This window comes from Miscanthus floridulus, chromosome 7, assembly GCF_019320115.1.
Source record: "Miscanthus floridulus cultivar M001 chromosome 7, ASM1932011v1, whole genome shotgun sequence".
NCBI classification, from domain to species: domain Eukaryota; kingdom Viridiplantae; phylum Streptophyta; class Magnoliopsida; order Poales; family Poaceae; genus Miscanthus; species Miscanthus floridulus.
Window position 1 is genome coordinate 7,930,636 of NC_089586.1, and position 6,525 is coordinate 7,937,160.

The following is a 6,525-nucleotide window of genomic DNA, read 5'->3' on the forward strand; positions in this document are numbered from 1 at the left end:
AATGAGATTGTTTCGGGCCAAACATGATTCAATGATGTTGAGAATCTATTATCTTGGGACAATCCTAGTGTAATTTTTTTACCTTTTATTTCCAAGAGTGTCATATCGTCTAGAGTGAGTGTTTTGAGGTGTGAATGAAACAGAAGGCTCCAATACATAGTGTCCTTTGGTTGTTTCCAAGATTGCCACATCATATATGGTGCTTCAAGCTGATGAATGAAACAATCCCCCCAATGCTTGTGTGACTGTTGACTAACCAAGACATGTTGTTTGTGTGTGCTGATGCAACATGTCTCTATGCTTGTCAATGTGCAGATGCTGGCATGCATCGAGGTTGTCGATAGTGATGGGGAAGGTCAAGCAAGGTGTTCATGCTGATGGACAAATGGAGGTGAAAGATCGATGGACACGAAGGCCTGGGCCCAAGGTACCAATAAGGCCAAGGTTAGACTATAGGCGGCTCACACTTGGGTACATAGATGAGCAAGAATACATGCCATGGTGATGATGAAGATGGTGTTGATTGAAGTCAAGGCGAGGCTTGGACCAAATCAGGGATGGAGTGCATGAACTCTGTGATCGCCCAAGCTGAGGATTAGGAGGACACATGTCGACATTCTGAAGGGTGCGTAAAGGGTTCATGCATGTATCCAAGTGGGGCTTGGCGCTTTCAGCCTGAAACCCGCAGGAGCGAGGGTTTTCTGGTGTCGACCTCAAAAGTGGGGTGGCAAAGCAGATGGCGCATGGCATCGTCACAGAGATCACACAAAACGATATCATGAAGGGTCCATGGCCATTTGATGTATCTTTCATGCATTTTGAACAAATATGTCATTGATGGGTGGTAGACGTGTTTCTTGTGATGGGGTATTCATGGGAGGTGTAATATAGCCCTTATAAATAAAAGGGATTGCTGCCCCCAAGCTATACTGGAGATAAGGCATGAGAAATTGAAAAATCGTTAGCCAAGCAAGTCTTTAATCCACTACCCCAGAACAGGGTTCTGTGCCGGGTCCAAACCCGGCAATATTGTTGGTTTCGGTTCTGACACAGGGTAAAAGGCAGCGATAGGCCTGCCTGTCACTACTGGGCAAGCGAACCGGCAATGACAGAACATGATCATTGCCAGGTATAATCACGATCCAACAATGAGGGGCTGAACATCATTGCCGGGTCCGCCCACGACCCGGCAATGATCGTGTGCCTGTCATTGCCGATTTGAGGCCTCACCCGACAATGATATGCATTTTTCATTTTTTATTTGTAATATTTTGTATTGATTATTTAATTGGGGTTACAGTTTAATGTTGTACGTTTATTACTACAAATGTTAATATATCTCGACATATATCTCACGATCATCGAGAGTACATATTACAATATTTATTACATCGAGTCCAAATATCCACCACATGAAAAAATAATAATGTATTACAAATAAGTTACATCGAATTAGGATGATGACAAGTGTCCTATTAGATAGAACCTTCCGGTATCCATTAAGCACTTATCCATTATGAAGCTTGCTAGTTGATCTTGTATTGCAATGATCTCCGACTCCATTATGTTGTCGGTGCCAAGCTGTTCACGCTGTCATAGTAGCAAATAAATTAAAAGGTAGCAAATAAAGAATCATTAGCCCAAAAAAGTAGTGTCTGAGCACGAATTTAAAGTGAATAGCAAGCATACGTACCAGTTTATCTCCAGGCCCTTTGTCGGTGCCAATGAGCTCTCGTGTATTTTCCACATAGCAAAGAACCCGCACTGGTCATTAGCGACCAGCAGTCGTAGCGTCCTCCCTTCATGAATTGTGAAATCTCCCCTGAAAGGTCTATGCCTTTTACTCTTCTTACGGTACTCACGGAAGGCCCTGCATGAAAATATAAAGCACGTAATTCATAACAAGATTAAAGGCAGCGTATGTATGCGAAATAATACAAGTTGTGGATACTTACTCGTTTACAAAGTCTATAAAGAGCTGGACAAACTTCATATCCTTCTTCTTCGAATCATAAATGTAGAGCTGGCAAGATTCTAGTACAATTTCGAAGACGACGTAATGAAAACTGCAATGACGAACATTTGGTCCAAATTAGTCCTAATTGAAAACCAAAATATCTTGGCGAAGGGAAGAAAGACACGAGGGAAAGGGGCACACATACTTGCAGTTGTAGGCCAGAAGTATGAACCTTTTATTTTGATACTCTAGGAAGATATTCTTCAAGTCCTCCAATAGGCCCTGTCTTTTCTGAGGACCAACTTCTGTGAGTGCATTTTCCTTAAACCTATAGGGGTCCAAGAAGGCTACATCTGCTAGCTGATCAGGCACCTTCGATACACGGAGCCACTAGAACCTATGTAAGCACAAAGACGGGGCTGTTAATAAGTTTACCCTTTCATACAAGACGTAGTATATGTGAAATAGGCACTTGCATTGTCCACAGGCTGATGCAGATATCGAGGGCGCGCTTTTGGAAGAGTTCTTTCCAATCGATCCACATTGTAATTTCTTTCTAGAGGTATACTTCCGGAGGTACTCTGACCCCGAACATGAGGTTTCCGCGGCCGCTTAGAGTCTTGTACCACTCGTGCATGTTCCTCATCTGTGTGGACAGATTTGCCATCTCTTCTGGTGCCACGAGATCTTGCCCCATGTGATACTACCTTGCGAGCGGTGCGAATGCGATAGGATGGCCCCCTTGGGAAGTCTCTACCTCTAGCAACTCCTCCTCTGTCAAGCCCATTTCCTTTAGGGCGTTCTGTCGCTAATCTACTACTTCCTTATGCTTTTGTTTGCTTACATCCTTATAGACTTCACAACCAGAATCTGCAACTTCTCTTAATGATGTGGGGTTCTCCTAGTATTTTAGCATTCAACATTTAGTATAAACTTTCCCTACCAAATGCCTCCTAGTGACGATTCCCATGTGCTATGACTAGTGGTAATGTTTTATTATTAATTAAAAACACTAGGTGAACTCCACCATTTTGATAGTGCTTGCTTTTTCACCGTCCGAACATAGTCTAATTGGAGTGCTACACGTGGCAAGGCAAGGGTTCGTAGCGTCTGATAGAGTTTGTCCTGGGGCACCCTACTCGGTGGGTCTAACTCTAGTCGCTTCTTCATTTTCATTGTGATGCTCGCATCCACCGGCCTTTTTTGTTGCCATAGCTTTCTTACGAGCTGGAGGAGCATTGTTCACTGAGGGTGGCGACCTTTTTATTCAAGCCTGACCTTGATGAGAGACCTTGCGAATGCGCTGCAGGCGGCCGCGGTGGTGGCGGCCGCGGTGGCTGGGGCGATGGAGTCCGATCCCTTGCTGGTGGTGACGACAGGAGAGGTGTCAGATCCCTTAATGGTGGCAGCAACGGGAAAGGTGTCGGATCCCTAGGAGGTGTCGATGATTAGCCTCCATCCTTCTCATCGTCATCGTCCTCTAATGAGCTCGCATCGCCAATCTTGATGTAGCGTTTGCGCCATGCCACAAGCATCCCCTGTTCGCCACAAGCGTGGCATGTCAATCACTATCATCTTGAATTTGTTCTTCACCAAGCTGTTGATGCTGACCTTGGCGTATCCCCGGGGTAGTGGTCATCTGTGCAAAATAGCCCCTCTTCAATTGGGTATACTTGGCCTAACGCCACCTTCAGATCTTCAGATTGAAGTACTGCTGCTGCACGTACAACTTGCAGGGAGTTGGCTCAGTGATCTCGTCCACCGGGTGCAACGTGTTCGCCTCGTCGTCGCCCATCAGGGGCGTGGATCCGCAGCTGCTGCCCTTCAACACTGGCTGGTTCGTGTGGCTGGCGTCCCCACCTAAGTTGCGCCGGCCTGAGACGCCCTGAACTCTCACTCTATGAAGATTTTCGGTGACCTCTTGCGTCACTCTTGCAGCCATCTCTATGAACTCTCTCGCTATAGCCTCTCGCTCCTCCTTCTTGCGCCTTTCGCGGGGCATGTATGAGTCTGCATCATCCTCGAATGCCACCTTCCAGGGGATGACACCGGCCCCTCACGTACGACCGGGATGCTCCTTGTTGCCGAGAGCATGGGTGAGGACATCTTTCTCCCGTTGAGGCCTCAACTTTCCTTCAACGACATCTTTTTGTGCTGCCGTAACCTTCTCCTCCTTTAGTGTCTACGTGTCTACACTAGTGGTGCACAAAGATCCATCATTTGCATAGGTGGTACCCCTCACGAGCGCAAACCGCTCTGATCAGAGGTCCCACGCTACTGTTTGAACCTGCACTCCTCTCTCGTCCAGCTCATGTGCTCTCCATTCCCATTTAGGGACTTTTCGTGCGTACCCACGCGAGCCGAGCTTCTGGGGAAACTGGTTCTTCCTGGACTTTACCATATTCTTCTCACTCAGCTGATGTGCCAGGGGTGAGAGCATCCAGGCCCTCAAGTCATCCTAGTATTGCTGCTGGTGTGGGTACAGTTCTCAATCTGGCTTGCGGTCTTTGCGGATGTACTCACGATACAAGGACCCCTTGAAGTTCTTGAAAGAAGTTGCCACATCGACGTCACTCGCTTCTTAACTGGCTCTTCATTGTAACCCTCGAGCCATATGAACTTCACGCACAACGTTTCACAGCAAGTGTCCTTGAGTGCACGTGGGACCACCCATTCGTCTGTTTCCTCCTTCCCGACCCATGTCCTGTACTTTATGGGGATGTTGTCCTTGATGAGCACCTCGATGGACGTCTTGTACGGGCCAAGGGAATCCATTGGCAGGATGGGCTCCCCGCAGTCATCGATCTCCGTGATGGGCTCCCAGTCCTTTGGCATCATGTTGCGTCCACGCTTGACGGTTCTGTTGCCCGATCTGCTTGTCTCTGCCTTATTCCGGATTTCCTACTGCAAATTGGGAGGCAATGTTAGGACAATATATGTCACAGATGACTGGGCTTGCCAAAGCCTGAGAATTTTATGACACCAGGGGTTACCTTGTTGCCTTGTTTGAGGTTCAGAAACGTGCTCGAGCTAATTTTTAGTTCTCCCTCGGCCTCTACTCCAGTAGCAGAGTCCATTCTTCTTCGCGCACATCACCAGCCTGTTCGGTGTGCGCTTGTGCGTTCACGTCCAGCTGCCTCCTAAGCGAGGTGTAGCAGCATCCCATTGTTTATCAAGTCTTCCCTATCAATATTCCCAATGCAAAATTTATAGTAATTTGTATTTATTTTCTCACAAGATACATTATACCACTTAATGTATCTTTTAGACGAGGTTTGATTAACGCAAACCGGATTGCTTGGTTCAATTTAGTCTCAAAGGTAGTGCAAGTCAGCCTCACAAACGGGCAAGATGTGTTTCGATGGGAACTTACTAAGAATGGCTTGTTCACGGCTCGGTCCATGTATACAAGCTTCATTCGGCACGGAATCGCCCCTGACAAGAGTCCTCTTTGGAAACTAAAAATACCGCTAAAAATTAAGATTTTCTTGTGGTATCTAAAAAAAGGAGTAACCCTTACCAAAGATAACTTAGCAAAGAGGAACTGGCAAGGAAGTATCAAATGTTGTTTCTATAACACTAATGAAACTATTCAACATTTGTTTTTCGATTGCCAATTTGCGAGCTTTGTTTGGAACACTGTGTATATCACTTTTGGAATTCGACCACCTACTAGCTTTGCTTATTTGTTTGGTTCTTGGCTACATGGTTTGGAACTAAAGCTTCGAAACCAAATCTTGTTAGGAGCTACTGCGCTCTGTTGGGCCATTTGGTTGAATAGGAATGATATGGAGTTTAACAAGGCTAAAGCTAATACTTCCATGCAGGTAATTTTCAGGGCGACATACTGGATCCGTCAATGGTCCATACTGCATAAAGAGGAGGAACGTCCACTATTCAAGGAAGGCTGTAGAAGATGGGAGACGCTGATTATGTCCGTCTTTGCGAAGTTTGGTTGGAACTTCTCAAACCGTATAGGTGTTTAGTGCTTCTGTTTTGGCGCCGGGCTCACTAGATGAGCTGAACTCTGTTTCGTTTTATGCTTGGGTGTGTATGCCTCATGGCATTCTTTTGTACCAACGACTCTCAGCTGTGTATCATTTTCGGATGGCAGAGGCTGGAACTTTGTTCCCTTATCTAAAAAGATACATTGTAACATATACATTCCAAAATACATATAATAGATGCATTCTAACATATACATTCCAAAATACATATAAAAGATGCATTAAGACATATACATTCCAAAATACATATAACATATACATTCTAACATATACATTCCAAAATACATATAAGAGATGCATTCTAACATATGCATTCTAACATATACATTCTAAATACAAATTCTAACAAATACATTCTAATATATACATTCTAACAATTTCTAACATATACATTCTAACAATTTCTACAAAATATACTAGCAATTTCTAACTATTTCATATTAAACAAGATTACTAACCATTTCTAAAAATACTAACAATTTCTAAAAAATACTAACAATTTTTAAGTACTTGGCGGCGGCGGCGGCGGGCAGCGTTGGTCCAGGCGAGGGTGGCGCTGCT